General features: G+C 46.6%; 1 protein-coding gene across 1 annotated transcript in view; it reads right to left on the reverse strand.

Moving 5' to 3' along the window:
* CAPN13 (calpain 13) overlaps window positions 1-10,824 on the reverse strand; it is an 85,343-nt gene extending 74,519 nt beyond the window's left edge. Inside the window, exon 1 of the mRNA XM_023217320.1 lies at window positions 10,679-10,824. The gene's annotated coding sequence lies outside the window, so the exon portion shown is untranslated. The remainder of the gene's footprint in view (window positions 1-10,678) is intronic.
* Between the last annotated feature and the right edge of the window lie 6,029 nt (window positions 10,825-16,853).

The following is a 16,853-nucleotide window of genomic DNA, read 5'->3' on the forward strand; positions in this document are numbered from 1 at the left end:
ATTTTTAATAGTGGAAATCAAGAACAATTAACCAAGCAGATAGCAGAATCAAAATTCTAAATGACTTCAAAACCAAGAAGATGAAATTAACTAAGGAAACTGCAAATCTGTCTTTACGTTTAAAAAGTTAACTATGCAAGTAAATAGTGAGCAGGATCTGTCTTGGGTAAATTTCATTTTGAAAATATTTTGTATGCCTCATTTGACTTCCTATTTAAAATGAGAGAAAACTATGAAAGATGTGGTAGGCTCTGACCAGCTTCAACAGCAGTAAGGCACTGCTCTAGACAGGCTAGCCCCAGGACCCCGTACAAGCCGCTCTTGACCCCACATGGACATCTGTGTTCAGCTCTAGGGGCCACATTCCAAGAGGCTCATCGGCGCTCTCAATGGTATCTGAAAATGAGTGTTTGAGTAACAAAAGGGTGCTTGGCAGGGAGGCAAGCCTATTGCTTGCAAGCATGGGCTCCTGGCATGCAGTTATATCCACCTGAAAGAGGTGGCAAATTTTCATATTGGCAAAAATGTGCTATACGGGCAGGAGGCAGTCCAGCTAAATAGATAGGAAGCCTGGAAATCCCTTCCTGGGAGGAAGAGTTGGAGATCTAGAGAGGTTTACTGGGAAGAAGACCGACTGAGGGGCCTTCAGTGACCCTCAGACTCAGCCCCTGCAGCCCAGGTCCCCCTCCCTCCAGAATAATCCTTCTCTAAGAGAGCAGATATTTAACCACCTCTGTCCCCACAACCGTACTCCCAACCCCTGAGTTTCCATACCACCAAGGTTATGCTCCAGTTCAGGAAACTGAACTCTGCCTTGTGTCTTAAGGAAAAAGGAAAAAGAGACAGCATGGAACGGTGCTCACAGGCACATAGAATCAAGTTGAAACTTGGGTTTGAATCCAGCTGTCACTTACCGACTGAATGATCTTGACCAATACTCTTAATATCTCTGAGCGTCCTTTCCTTACGTATAAAGTGGACGGGAGGTGGAGGTAATAAAACCAGCCTTGTAGCAGCAGACAGATATTAAATGAGAAGATTCTTGTTAAGGGCTTGGTGTGGCACATAGTAAAAGCTTGTGTCCATTACGCTATCAGAAACTCCTTGAGAGTCCTGCCTGGCCCTGAACTTGAGCCCAGTGACTACAACCCTGTACCAGCTGATGGGCATGCCAGGCACCTGCCAGTCACCTCTGAACTCTCAACCTCAGGTCTCTCCAGGTTCCAGAGTTGTGTTCTTTCCATGTATTGAGACTGTCACCTCCTCCACCTGCCTGGCAGAAACACTGGGTGCACATTTACCTCTGGCCCTGAGCCATGCTGTAGACCACGCTATCTGTCTGCATCTCCAGCTGGGCCAGTGTCCCACAGCCTCTACCCTGTCCCAGGGGGCTTTCTCCTCCTCTGCTTACCCTGTCCTACATGACAGCCAGGTGTCCCTGGGGCCAAACACATGTCCAGTGGAAAGGATATGAATGCAAAGGAAGAACATGTGATCTGTACAGTTCAGAGGGTGGAAGGAGTCAGAAATTTGGGGAAGTGTGATTTTGATTAGACTTTCTGCAATGATGGAAGTGTTCTATATCTGTGCTGTCTAAGACAGTGGCCACTGGCCATATGTAGCTATCGGGCACTTGAAAGATGGCTAGTGCAATTCAGGGGCTGGATTTTAAATTTTATTCAATTTTAAATCATTTACTTTTAAGTGTAAATATTCGCATGCAGCCTTATTGGATGGTATTGAAGAAGAGAACTGCTAATGATATGAACTACCACAGAACAAGGAAGGCCATGAAAACTTTTGGGTGGAAATGGTTGAGCAGAGGCTGGATGACTCTACACGGGGGCCCAGAAGAGCCCTTGGATTGGGCAGATCCCTTCCAACTTCAACCTACTGGGCTCTCTCTTCTTTTCTCCAGCGTCATATTTTGGGCGCTAAACCACTTAGCAACTTTCTGCCAGTGATGGGACCACCTCCCTGCCTCAGTGACAGGTTGCCCTGGTGTCCCTGTCCACAGGATGCTCCTAGCATATCCCAGCAACAAAGGGTAATTTTGCTTGCATTTTGTTTCCAATCAGCTGTGAAACAGGAAGCTGCATTCAATGGTTCCCTGCCCAGGAGTGCTGCATGCGGCCCTCTCCTGGCTGGTGTTTTTCAGAACAATGGAAATAAATCTGATGTAATGTAGCAGAACACGACAGGGGACGGTTTTCCCCTTAACAAATACTCGTTTGAAATGGTGCCCAAACCCTGCACGAGGAGCAATCTATTTCCCACAACAGTGTTCCAGCAAAACCCATTACTAATTCCACAACTCAAATTAAAACTAACAGAGCTTGAAGGCTGGGGCTGACGCTCTCTCTGCTGACAAGGAACAAGGGTGGGGGAAGGGGTCTGCGCACTTGTGTGTGTATGTGTGTGTTTAATTACACTGTTTAACACATCGAGAATAATTTAGCTACCCGAGTGGAGAAAATAGGCACTTAACTGCTCTCTGGTGGGAAAAAGATGTGCAAACCACTTTCAGCTATATACCTTCTTGGCATACCTCAGGGCTTTGAGGAGAGAGAGGGAGGCAGAGAGAGAGAAGAGAGCAAGGGAAGGGGGTAGAAGGAAGGAGGAAGGAAGACAGAGAAGGGGAAAGGAAGGAGGAAGAAGAGAGAGGGCGTGGGAGAGAGAGGGAAGAAGAGAATTTTGTGTGGATACAAATCTACAGCAAGTTGGGAGAACATGTGACGACTACTCAGAGAGCTTATATGAGATGGTGTACGTGTAAAAATGAGCTTAAACATTGGGTTTGAAAACGGAACTTAACCGCCAGACCAGTGCTGTCCTTGAGCCACTCTGTACTTCAGAATCATCTCAGCAAGTTTCCACGCATGTGTGGCCTGAAGACCACAGTGGGATTAGTGGCCCCCAGAAAGGCATACCTCAGAGGAAGACTATGCAGGGCTCACTTTGCAGAAGGGGAAAGTGGGGCTCAAGGTGAAACAGGAGAAGTTTGGGCAGCGCTTGGGTTTAACTCCTGTCCCGCCCCCAGCTTCAAAGCTGGGGTGATCTGGCCTGTGAGCAAAGCATACCTCTGTCCCTGCCAAAGGCATCCTACTTTGTGCCTACTCAGGGCTGAGAGGGGCACAGGCAAGCTAGTGTTTCTCATCCTCTGAGATAACCTCTAATCCACCAAGGGCCAGGGAAGAGGCTGTGAAATGAAATGAAAGAAGCCTCTCTCGTGTCTTCAGATGTAGACAGCTACATAGACCTGGAACAGGTGCCAGAAAGTAAGTGCTCAGAATAGACCTCTCTATTGCCTGCCAGTGACTCTGGGTTCAGCACTGGAGCTGACTGCCAAGGAGATCATCAGCTTGGCACAAGAGAGGCAGAAAGCAGAAGCGACTTTCTGAGGTTCTATAGGCAAGACAACCCCAGCCTCTTCTCTCCCTACTGCCCTTGCTATGTGGACCCAGCCTCTTCCTGAATCATAGCACAAGGGAGCTTGGAGAGCTCTGCTGATGGGTCTTTCTCAGGAGACCCTGGGGGTAACCAAGAGAAGGTTTGCCTGACAGAAAGGATCTGTGTAGCTCCACTAAACTCTATGGGCCTTGGGCATGTTGCTCCCTCCCCTAGCCTCGGTCTCCCCACTTGGAACACTAAGAAGGTTGGTCCCACTCTTCTAAGTGCTTTTCCGCTGTAACATTCTGTATTTCTGGAACTGAGATGACAGGTTTCATGTAGCCTCAATGATACTGTTAGACAATAAAATGGGAACCCACAGAATGTATTATTCCTTTCAATTAAGTTTAGGTTTGTGCCAACACACACAAAAAACAAACTTGTCTTGGCATAGACATCTCCTCCTTTCCTCTCCCTAGAGGTATTTGGTAGGTGTCATTCAATTATGATAGGGTTGAGTAGACTCAACTACATTCAACTACTCAACTAGAGCATTCTTTTTTCTGGGAACTAAAACTATATGAATCTCACACTGTGTAATATTTCATCTGTGCTTAGATTTCTCGGCACGGTTTTTTTCTTTTTTCATCTTTGAAGAAGAGATGCACTTCTCTTTTTTTTTTTTTTTTTTTTTTTGAGGCGGAGTCTTGCTCTGTTGCCCGGACTGGAGTGCAGTGGCAGGATCTCAGCTCACTGCAAGCTCCACCTCCCGGGTTTACGCCATTCTCCTGCCTCAGCCTCCCGAGCAGCTGAGACTACAGGCGCCCGCCACCTCGCCCAGCTAGTTTTTGTATTTTTAGTAGAGACGGGGTTTTACCGTGTTAGCCAGGATGGTCTCGATCTCCTGACCTCGTGATCCGCCCGTCTCGGCCTCCCAAAGTGCTGGGATTACAGGCTTGAGCCACCGCGCCCGGCCGAGATGCACTTCTCATTTAGCTAATTCAAATTTTTTCTGAAACAAATACAAATTTGGTGGACATAGGAAGTTGGGGCCTGCCATGTACCAAGTTAAAATGCAGGGTCTTGAGGATCACTGTTTCAGACCAGTACTCCCCAGGCAGACCCTCGGCTCCGGGCCTGCTCACTTCCCAAAGGCTTGAACTGCAGAAGGTTAGGTTTGGGGTCTTTTTCCTTCCTTTTTTTTTAAGGCTCTTTAGAAGCTGAGGCCACACTTATATAATCTGTTTATTCTTAAAGGATTTCCCTGGGCCTATCTCCTTAGGCTTTTTCATTTAAATGGACAAAGAGAAACAGAAAATGGATGAGTGCCAGGCACAGGGGCTCACGACTGTAATCCCAGCACTTTGGGAGGGTGAGGTGGGTGGATCATGAAGTCAGGAGTTTGAGACCAATCTGACCAACATAGTAAAACCCTAAAAATACAAAAACTAGCTGGGCATGGTGGTGTGCACCTGTAATCCCAGCTACTCAGGAGGCGGAGGCTGAAGAATCACTTGACCCAGGAGGCAGAGGTTGAAGTAGACCAAGATCATGACATTGCACTCCAGCCTGGGTGACAGAGGGAGACTCCATCTCAAAAAATAAATAAAAAATAAAAAATAAAATAAAATAAAAAGAAAATGAATGAGGCAGAGGCCAAGACAGAGCAAGCACACAAAGAGAAAGCCAAAGACTGGCTGGGCGACAGAAAGGAAGCCAGGGGCAGCCAATCAGCAGGAATGGAGACTGAGGAAGAGAGTGGGAGGAATGAGATGACCCAGACGCAAAGAGGACAAAGTCCACCAGGGGAAGGGATTCTCACGCCAGCCCAGCATTGACGGTGCCAGAACTGTATCCATATATTGCCCTATTTTCTTATCCCTCAAGATGTGAATTCTCAAGGCATGGCTGGAAAACAAGGAATGCAGATGCTGTGACTCTCGGATGGAGCTTTTTAAAGACCACCGCCCCCCTGCGCTGCCTCTAGCCACAACACAGTGGAGAGAGAAAGGATAGTGGAGCCAGCTGTTGGACCCCTGGCCTGGATACCTGGGCATCCCAGTCTGTGCCTGGTCATTCTGGGTCTCTCAGGCCTGACCTGTGGAGGCCGCAGAGGTGAGTGGGCTGAGCCCTGGACTGGGAGCTCTGGTGGAGGGGTGGCGGGGGGTTGGAGACAGATCCAGTAGTACCAGTGACCAAGCACGTTGGCTAAAGGAGCCATTCCCTTTTCAGACCAGGTGCTCAGAGACACACGATGAAGGTCCCCATGGAGGCCCAGGCCAACCTTCTTGTTCTGGAGCAAGCTTCCATCCAAGCAGGTGGGGTCCCATCTCTGGGGTCAGGGTGTGGATCAGTGGGAGGAGAAATGTTTTTCAAAAATAAGAGCTTTCTATATTAAATATGTTAAAAGGCAACAAGAAAAAGAAGGAGCTTAGAATGTGTATGTGCGTGCGTGTGTGTGTGTGTATGTAAATGCGAATGTAAATGTGCCTAAATGAGTGAGTGAAGCAGAGAAAGGCAGGCTGGGGAGGGTGATGATTAGGCTTCTGAGGTTTCCCTTGCTCCTTCTGTCATTCTTTCCTTCTCCAGCCCTAAGAAACGGGGAGAGCCAGAGCTTCTGAAGGAAAGGGCTGAGAGCAAGAAGGAAAGACAGAGGAAAGAGAGAGGAGCAGAAACGATCTAAAAATCAGCTTGTGCAGGGCCCACTGGGGAGATGGTGGGAAGGACAGGACCTAGGGCAGGGGGCACAGGCCTGGGAGCCTCTGCCTGAGAATAGAGGGACACGCAGTCCCGGGAGACCTCCGCCCGTCTTGCTGTCTGGCCTATGTTCCAGAACAGGCAGGGAGCTGTGGGGAATCCTTGTGCCCACCTGGGGAAGATGATCTGGCTGAGAAGAAGACAGCTTTAGGACAGGTCTGAGGGGATGGTAGCACTGGCTCAGGACAGCCCCTGGGTTGACGGAACATGCTTGGGGTGGTCTTCTGGCTGGAGTCCCAGGAGCCAGCCCCTGCAGAAAGCCCCTGCCCTCATCTCCCCCCAGGGCCATGCCATCTGACAGTATCTTAAGTTCCTGCAAGAAAGCTAGAGCTTTCTGAGATGGGGCTTAATGGTATATGTAGTTCAGCTAGTTGACAGCCACATCTGGTTAAGGATTAGACTGGGGAGAAGAGAGAATGTTTGGCGAGGAGAATGGGGGCAAAGTTTCCTGTCATCTCTCCATCACCTCTCTGGCCTCAGGCCCTTGAGAACCAGTGGTCTCTAGTGGGCCACTGGGTGCATCTCCTGAAGGCAGGTGTATGACTCTGATGGAGACAGCGCCCCTCGTGTCTCTGGTCTGCAGGCTGGGACGGGGTCTGGCTCAGTTCTCTGAGCTGTGTGGGAGGTGCTGGTCAGACCCTGGTCCACAGGCATGGGAGGTGGACATGGCAGGGCTGTCCAGTGGAGATCAGAGGGCAGAGTGCTGCCTGAGGGACCATTATTTCAGAGGGAAAGGAAATAAACCTCCTGGCTACTCCCAGTTTTAAACATCCCTCGGGACTTACTTGGCTGAAGTGAGGATATTAACCCCGGAGTCCTGGCTGTCCTCCAGCCCAAGTCCTTAGAGGCAGCTCATCGCTCCGGCCACTACTATGGGACATGGTACACATCCCATCTCATGTTCAACTCACCAGAGAGGGCGGCAGTGGGCAAACCTCCACTTCATACCCCTACAACTTGTCTTAACAATTTGGATCTCTTTATTCGCTAGTTCATCTTTGAGGCAATGCAAGAGGTAGACGAGGTGACCTTTAGCTGCCTTTCAACATGAATATCATGGATTACAAGAGGCTGGGAGACCCCTTGGGGATTGCCTGGTTCACCTCTCTTTATTATTGAGACGAGGAAACAAGGCTTGGCTGAGCTTTCCTGGTTGTTTCCTGGGAGAACCAGCTCTGCAGATTGGTAAAAGCTTCTCACGCACCACACAGCCTTCCCTTATACTGCAGAGTGTTTTATTCGACAGGGTTTGTGCAAAGCAAAAAGTAGTGCATGGTGGAGAAGAGTCCCCTGATAATTCAGGAATCAAGACAAAAGAGACTGAGCCCATGAACACATGGTCCAAAGCTGTATTTTCAACTGGAGTTCAGTATGGGAAGCTCTAGTGCACTCAGTTCAACTGGTTCCTTTGTTTTGGCCTCCTCAGAGCCTTTTTCTTTGAGACACAGTCTCACTCTGTCACCCAGGCTGGAGTGCAGTGGCACAACCTAGGCTCACTGCAACCTCCACCTCCCTGGTTCAAGCAATTCCCGTGCCTCAGCCTCCCACGTAGCTGGGATTACAGGCGCATGCCACCATGCCCGGCTAATTTTTTTGTATTTTTAGTAGAGATGGCGTTTCACCGTGTTGGCCGGACTGGCCTCGAACTCCCGACCTCAGGCAATCTGCCTGCCTCGGCCTCCCATGTCTGGGATTACAGGTGTGAACAGAGCCTTTTTAAGTAAATTGGAATCATAACTCTCTGAGGAGGGAAGAGTAGGAGGCAACATTCCTCCAAATATTTGATCATAAATGCTTTATATCAATAAGTCCCCAGCAACAGCCCCCAAAATTAGTGTTGTATGTAAACCATGCTTTAGGACACCCTTGTCCAAAAGCTAGAGTCCCAAGGGTGGAAATCAACACCTCCTCTTGATTCTGCTCTGATGTTTTGCATGGCTGTGGACTTTCTTGCTGTCTATCAGTGGCATGCTACACCATGGACAATTCTGAGAGAGTTAGGATGCCCTCAACCTGACTTCTTCCAAACACTGAGGAGAGATGGAATGGACCAGCCTATCCAAGGTCTCCTTTATGGTTTTTCTCATGGGAGAAAGAGGTGACATCTAGGCAGGAACACTGGTGCCGTACACAGTGCTCGGCAGATATTAATGATAATTCAGTCTTTATTAAACTGTTCTTAGGCACCATCTCGGGTTCTCTTAGCCTCAACCTGTCTCTAGGACTCTTGGTCCCTTTTTTACTCCATCCAAGGAAGTGGCTCTTCTGACCACTTCTGGACTCAGATGAGGTGCCAAGCCTCTAGCAATTAGATCTAGTTTTCCCACTGGCTGCCGTGGGGGGTCAGAAGACACAAGCTGGAAGTGCAGGACAGTTAACTCCCCATAGGGCAAGCTTTGAACAATAATAGAAGAGAGAGAGTGAGCCAACAGATAAACGTGCTCTTTACCCTTGCTCGGATGGACTCTTCCAAGGCACAATGCATCTACAGTGCCAGTCCAGAGGGGTCCTGCTTCGGCCAAGTGGCTGGCCATGTCTCTTTGTGAAGAGAGGCCAAGTGGTGGCACATCACCCCTCACTGCTTCCCCTTTTCTCTTCTAATTTCCCACTTCCCTGATTCTCACTCCCATGGTGTCTTACCTTAAGCGCTAAGTAGCACTTAAGCTTTGCCTCAGGCTTTGTTTCATAGAGAACCCAGGCTAAAATAATGTCAACAATAATGACTAAAATGTCTTCAGCACTTGCGATGTGCTCAAGTACTGCTAAGTGCTTTCCCTATACGATCTCATTTGATCCTTTCACTGATCTTTTGGGGTAGATTACTGTTGCTACCATGTTTTAGCGATGAGGAAACTGAGACCCCCCAAGAGGTTAAGGAGCATGCCCCAAATCACACAGCTCACCGTATGGAAGTATCAAGCACAATGCTTGATACGGAGTGAGCCTAAGGGCCAGCAGGTTGGTGTTTTTTGTTTGTTTGTTTGTTTGTTTGTTTTTTTTTTTGAGACAAGGTCTTGCTCTGTCACTCAGGCTGGAGTGCAGTGGCATGATCGCAGCTCACTGAAGTCTCAACCTCCTGGGCTCAAGCTATCCTTTCACCTCAACCATGGCACCCCTCCCCCTGCCCCCAGTAGCTGAGACTACAGGTGTGCACCACCACATGTAGCTAATATTTTTTCCCAGACCCCCAATTTTTAATTTATTTTTGTAGAGACAGGGTTTCACCATGTTGCCCAGGCTGGTCTTGAACTCCTGGGATCAAGCAATCTGTCCCCCTCGGCCTCCCAAAGTGTTGAGATTACAGGTGTGAGCCACAGTGCTTGGCCTTATGCGTGCATTTCTTCATAGCACCTTTTCTTCTAAGGTGTTCTTTCAAGAGGGTAACTAAATACAACCAAATAACTAGGGGACAAGACAGGGTACCTACCAGGCACAACAGAACTCCAGCTCTGTCATGTGCGTCTGGAATAAACTTTAGCAGCAAGTCACTCACCAGGTCCCTCACTTTTTCCATCTACAAATTGGGATAATGAACTTATGCTACATAAACATTTTGCCTATTACACAGTTGGTAGGTTATTACATTTCCATCAACCAATCTACTAATAAGTAAGCCTTCCTGCAGCTGTCACTCCTCCAAACTTCAAAACAACAGTAACAACAAAAAATCCACAACACTTGTGTCAAGGTGGGTACAAAGGTGAGACAATTCAAGAGGATAATCTGACTGAAAGTCTAGTTAATGCCACTTGGGGGTAAACAAAGTTGTGCTTGTGACCCAGGACAAATGGGACAGCCAGTATCGTTCATGCCCCAACTGTAACTATAGAGGAAAATATCTGCACATATGCTAATCTCGTTAACTTGGGTCCAAGCGGAGCAGCTGGAACTGTCTCCCTGAGAACAGCATCACATCTCAAAGATTACACAACTTTAGCAGTTACAGAGACACACATATGTGACCATGACACCACTAGGGGCATATAGGAACCTCCTGAATCTCTGAAGTTGTAACGATCTGTCTTTTGTGATTAACTCAGGGTTGTCAACTTCATTCCTATAACTAATAAACTAGATGATTAGAAACAAAGGGCCCAGGTCCCCTTCTTCCCTTTAGCAAATGTTTATTAAGTACCTACTCTCTATCAGAAACTACACATCAGTGTGCAAAGAAGGCATGATTTCTGCCATCAATGTGTCCTTATGACAAACACAGCCCTCAAGGTCACAACTTAGAATGAGCAGAAATCAAAGGTGACAGAATGATTAAGAAATACTGTCTTTGCACGAACTATGCAAAGTTTGGATTAGCTTCTCTTAGAAATCCCCCTTTGCCCTAGTTTTTCTTAAAGCATATCCTTTGGCCACTTGCATCAAAAACACCTAGTTTCCAGAGCTACTGAATGTGTACCTTGGGAGTTGGGAACTCAGAATTGACATCATGAAGCTCTCTAGAAAACTGTACATGCTCACTAATGTTTAGAGGGCTGCGTTTGTCCACAGCTCTGGGAGATGACCACTCACATCTTACCTGTTTCCTAGACAGGTGCGTCTGATGGAGGAGGGGAGACGGGCAGGTTCCACAGGCTCTTGGGATAGAGAGTGGAGGAGGAGACTGGCAGAGGAGAGCAGGGCCGGCTGGCCGTCTTGAAGAAAGAGCAGTGCTGGTGTCTGCTTGCTCCTGCCCTCAGGCTTTTCCTTATATGGGTGTACCAGGTAAAGGCGTGCTCCACCTTCGTTAAACAGTGACTTCAGCACTGGGCAGTGGCCTGCCACTTGTTGGAGAGAGAGAGGACATCAGACATCGGCTGTAAACAGCAGTAGCTTCCAGATCCTCCGCCCCAAGCCTATTTCTGCCTGATCCCACCTCACTTCCTGGGGCCCCTGAGCTGCCCATTTCTTGGCTCTTGTGGTTTTCATCAGTTTCTTTATCTTTATTCTGCTTCAGGGAATTGGTGTTTTGTTTTGTTTCATTTTATAAAACACCTCTGCTGAGAAAAGACTGAGGGAAGCAACCTTCCTTCCAGCCTCATTCTCATACAGGGAAGTACAATTGCCATGTCTCCTATGTCAAGAGTGACCACTCCATGTCAATCACATCATATCTCTTTCTAATAGACAGACCATCTTCTTTCTACAAATACATCATAGAACACGTTAACTCCTGGGCAGGGCGAGACCCAGGGAAGGTCTCTGCATCATCCCTGCTTACTGGATGGGGCAGAAAGAGATGAGGCGTGTAAAGTACATGTTCCCTGTTCTCAAATCCAAGGGGCTGTTTGCTTTTCTGGCATCTTTAATTCCTTGATGTTCTTCCTCCCCATTCGTAGGTGCTCTTTAGAAGCCAATTCCAGAACCCTGATGGCATAGCATACCTTATGCTATAGGCAATAACGATAAAATAGGTAAAGCAGGGAAACAATGTGGAAATCACCAAAAACTGACATGACTGGTCCATTCCCAAACTCTGATGAGTAGAAAGGGATATTTGGCATGTTGTACCTGAATGAATTAGAGAAACGCTACACTTTGAGACGAATTTAAGAGTCCTTCATTAGCCAGTGATCGAGAGATGGCTAACACTCAAAATTCTCTCCGCCTGGAGGAAGGGGCTTGATTTTCTTTTATACTTCGGGTTAGGAAGGGGAGGGGAGCTCAGTTGCAACAATTCTACAGAAGTAAAAACATGTAAAAAGTTGAAAACACAAATGATTACAGAGAAACAATTTCCACATGCAGGGGCTCTAAATCTTTCATAAGATGTTACCTATGTGGGCTCTGCCGGACACAAACTCAAGGCTTTATGGTGTTATCTCTTGAGCAAAATCTTGGGAACTTTGTACATCGCTTGCTTCAGTATCATACCAGTTAATTGGACTCTGATATGTTGAGAGTCTGCTTACACAAGTTAACTCCTTGAGGAAAGGGGCGGGTAAGGAGTCCTTGAAGCCTTGCAAATGATGGAGCTTAATGGAGTTTGGCTGGCTTTCTCAGCTAAGGGAGAGCTTATTCATGTGGAAACAAGACTAGGTGATTAAGCGAGAAAAGGAGAGTCTAAAAACAAAGTAACAAAAACAAGGGTAGGTATTACAGGCATATGAATGAAAAATCTGAGAAGCTGGAAAGTACGGAAGTCAGTTTTAACCCCAGTGTTGCAACTTTCGGCTATGTGACCTGGGCAAATCCGTTTCCCTCCAAGGCTTAGTCTAGTAATCCATGAGCTGAGGATTACGATGTTTGCCCTGTCTGCCTTGTGTTTGTTTAGTGGGATGCCTGCACCCCAGCGGACACCTTCTATTAGAACTTTCACTATAAATACAGTAAACAACACACACACACACTATTGCATAAATATAATCAGAGAATAAATACGCAGATATTTGTGGTGCATGTTCAAAATGATTTTACTAATAGGATATGCAATGAAGAATGTTGGAAAGTCATAGTTTCAGAAAAAATGGTGAGAAAATGCTTCAGGAAGCCCTACCCACAAGGATGTAACACAAGACAGTGTCTCAAGAAAAATAATTGGGAGTTCTCTTGCTTATTGATGATGGTTTTGTCATCTCCCATTTCTAAAACGATATTTTTCCCCCTGAGAGTGGGAGCTGTTATCCCCAGAGCAGTCTTTGGGAGTATTGAGTTAAAAAAGGAAACAGCTCCCGATGGAGTGTTCTAGGTGCTAAGAAACAAGCAGCTCTGGGTGATAATTGTGCCGGAAGAATGGCTTAGGTGAGGGACCCTGTCAAGAACACCTGTTCACAAATCCCAGGGGCTGTTTTCTTTTCTGGCATCTTTGATTCTTTGGTGTTCTTCCTCCCATTTATAGGTGCTCTTTAGAAGCCAACTCTCAGTGATTTGTGCTTTCCAGAGAATTCCAACCAAGGGCTATAAACTGGGCAACACCTAACAGTAAGTTCTTAGCTGGACTTGCTCCAACTCTGCAGACCATGTGGCATGCCCCTTAAATCCTTCCAATGCCTTTGTGGCATTCCCTGCTGAGCACTGCATAGCTGCCCTGAGATGCAGCCCTTTGGGGCATGCATCCTTCACTGTATATGATGGCCTCTGTGTCACGGAGCCCCACTGGGGCCTCCCCTGCCACTACCTGTGTCTACCAAATACACTGATCCTGCTGTGGCTGCCCAAGCCTGGCCTGTGAGGGCTGCTCTTCCAGTGCAACTGTGGGTGTAGCAAATGTGTCATTGCCATTGTGCAGTGGCTATACTCGCACTTCCTCTGCCATGTCACGGCTGCCCCCATGTGACTGGCCCCCACACTCATGCTGCTGACATTTAGTGTTCAGTGTCCTAACGAAATGCAAAGAAATCGCTCTTTTTTCTGCAATTGCTTTGAGCCAGAAGAAAATTGGAGCCAGACTAGGCTCAGGGTCCCCATCCTCCCTCCTCAAGGACCTAGGCTACAGTGCTTGAACCAGTCGTGCCCACAGGGAGACCACCTCCTCTCAGAGAGACTTCTTCCTCCAGAGACTCCTTACTCGATCATGTCAGCACACTCCTGAGTGCTCCCACTCACCCACCTCTAGCCATGCCTCGGAATACCCAGATCTTGAGAGATCTCTCTCCTTCCTTCCCCTTCTCCTTTCTGTCTTCTTCCCCCAACCTCACTGTTCTGCCTCCCTCTTTGCCTCTCCGTCATTCCCTTACAAACCATTTCTCGTGCCATCTTGCCAGGCACTGCACTGACTCAGGGTCCACAGCAGCAGGTCCAGGGGACACACAAGCCCAGTGGATTTAGAATCTAGTGAGAGACATACATGCAACCAATAACCACAAAGCAGCCAGATTATTTCTCTTGCAATCAGTGCTGTGAAGGGGATTTGCAGGTTCTAGGAGACCCCCAAACAGGAAAAAGTAGGCAGTGCCTCCACTGAGGAGTCACGAGACACCCTCCTGGGGAGTGAAGGATGTGGGGAGCCAGCCAGGAGGAGAGGGTCGAGGGGGAGGCTGCAGTGAGAGTGCGAGAATGTGCAAATCCTGTGTACAGCTTGATAAATGTTCACAAAGGGAAACCCAAGTTACCAGCATCCAGATTAAGAAACACCATTAATGGAACTCAGAAGCTCCTTTACACCCTTTCTCATACTGTCCTTTGGTTTACCCTCAAGGGAAACTGTCCTGAGTCAATTAATTTTGATAAGCCTTATCCTCTTTTCCTTTATAAGAAAACAAACCCTGTGTTGACTTAGGGAATTAAATCAAATGACCCTGTAAAATATGATAAGGGGGACTGTTTTGGCAGGGTAAACAGGTTTACAGAGTGTTTACCACGTAGTTACATGGATCATTTAGCAGATTTCATGTATTTCTACATTCCTTTGTGGGTAGAAATAGCAAAGTCAACAAAGTGCGGTGATTTTTATTAATGACAAAAAGTATGAAGTGGCGGTCACCCAGCTCAAGTTTGCTGTGCCATGGCTGCCAGCTAGGCAGATTACGAACTACCAAGTCAAGCCCAGGCCTATTCCACCCCAGTTCCTTCTTGTGCCCTGGGGGACAGAACCCCAAAGAAAGCCAGAGTTTCCATTGTTATGCGTAGGTGGGAACACAGAGTGTGTGTGCATGGTGGGGCCAGCGGGAGGCATGGAGGCAAGAGGAACATAAGGAAACCAGAGATGGTTTAAAAATGGATGATGTTCCTTATTATAAAATACTCATCACAGGCTGGGTGCAGTAGCTCATGCCTGTAATCCCAGCAGTTTGAGAGGCTAAGGCTAGTAGATCACTTGAAGTCAGGTGTTCAAGACCAGCCTGGGCAACATGGTGAAACCCCATCTCTACTAAAACCACAAAAAATTAGCCAGGTGTGGTGGTACACACCTGTAATCCCAGCTACTCAGGAGGCTGAGGCAGGAGAATTGCTTGAATCTGAGAGGCAGAGGTTGCAGTGAGCTAAGATCGCACCACTGTACTCCAGCCTGGGTGACAGATCAAGACTGTCTGAAAAAAATAAAATGAAACAAAACACTCATCACAGAAACATTTGAAAAATTATTTAAAAGTTAAAAAATAACAACCATAATCTTATACCCAGAGATACTGACTATTTTTCTTTTGTCTTCCTTTTTCTAGACATAGCCACACATAATGCAGACATTTCAGTCACTGGTGCCTACAAATGCTTGCGGGAGATGTCAACTCAGTGCTCACATTCTGAACGCACTGGCTTGGAGCTTTTTCCCTGCAAATGCAATGTCTACCCCTGGGAATTTCTGGGAAGCCCTGGGAGTGTCTGCTGGTTGTCCACAGAACATCTTCTGCGTTCCATTAGGCATTGTGGTCTCTGGGGGACACTACACCTTCTCTAAGCAAGTTCTGTCCTCCCTAGGGTTATAAACTCTTGATTGACCTGTCTCTATTGTCTCCAGCCCTAGTTCTTCCACCCCCAAATAGCTTCTTAGGGTCCTTCTCCCATGCAAATCCCTTGAGCAATTATGTGCCCCCAAAGCGAGTGTTTAGAATACCAAGTCTCAGCTGGGAGTGGTGGGAGATGCCTGTTGTCCCAGCTCCTTGGGTATCTAAGGCAGAAGGATCACTTAAGCCCACAAATTTGAGACCAGCCTGGGCAACATAGCAAGACCTTGTCTCAATAAAAATAAAAATTAAAAATTAAAGAAAATAAATAAATTCAACCATAACTTAAAACAAAGAATATCAAGTCCTTAATCTAAACTTATTCTCAATAGGATCATCCTATTTCTCTCTTGTTCTTTCTCTCTCTCCCACATACATCCTTTCCTTTTTTCCCCCACAAGATTGAGGTTAAACTATATACTGTTTCGAAGCCTGCTTTTTTCATTTTAAATTAGATCATGAACATTATGTCATTAAATCCTCTTTAAAACTATGAGTCTTAATAACTGTATACTATTCCAATGCTTGAATGTAATATTAACCAATACATAATAGAATAGAATAAATAGAATATTAGCCGATCCTGTGGTTTTGGATATTTAGATTATTTCTCACCTTTGGCCATTACAAATCCTGGCATACAAATTGTTCCAAATGCTTCCAGTGAATTTCTTACAATAAATTCCTAAAAGTGAAATGAAAACGTCAAGAGCTATGAGCACTATAAAGGATTTTGATTCCTATTATTAAACATTCTTCCAAAAGACTGCTTCAGCATATAGCTGGCCAGCAGCATATGTGACCTTTTCCCCCCATCTTTAGTGTATTTTTACGTTATAAAATGGTGTTATTTCCCTAGAGTGGGAAGATGGGGCACTGGCGGATCGAAAATGAACTCCAAACCCTCAGTGAAGGATGTGAGTTCTCATGCCATGTAGCTATCATTTCTCCTTCTCCCCTATGCCACGAGCCCATGCCCCAGACAGCAGAGTACTTGAAAATCCTGAGACATACTATACACTTCCACGTTTCTATGACTTCAAATGTAATACTTTTATATCTATAATTTCTTATCATCTCTTCTCTGCCCAATCAAACCCTAACTCATATTTCAAATCCCAGTTCAAATATGATTGCTAATCTTTCTACTTATCAGGAGCAAATATGTTTGGTAAATATTAGCAATTGCCACTATAACTATAGCTTCTTTCCAGAGTACTACTCCTCATAACCCTACAAGAGAAGCATCATTGTTCCCATTTTATATAGAAGGACTATGACATTGAAAGGTTAAATAACTTGTCCATAATCACTCAGATTTGAAACCAGTCT

This window comes from Piliocolobus tephrosceles, chromosome 15, assembly GCF_002776525.5.
Source record: "Piliocolobus tephrosceles isolate RC106 chromosome 15, ASM277652v3, whole genome shotgun sequence".
Taxonomy (NCBI): domain Eukaryota; kingdom Metazoa; phylum Chordata; class Mammalia; order Primates; family Cercopithecidae; genus Piliocolobus; species Piliocolobus tephrosceles.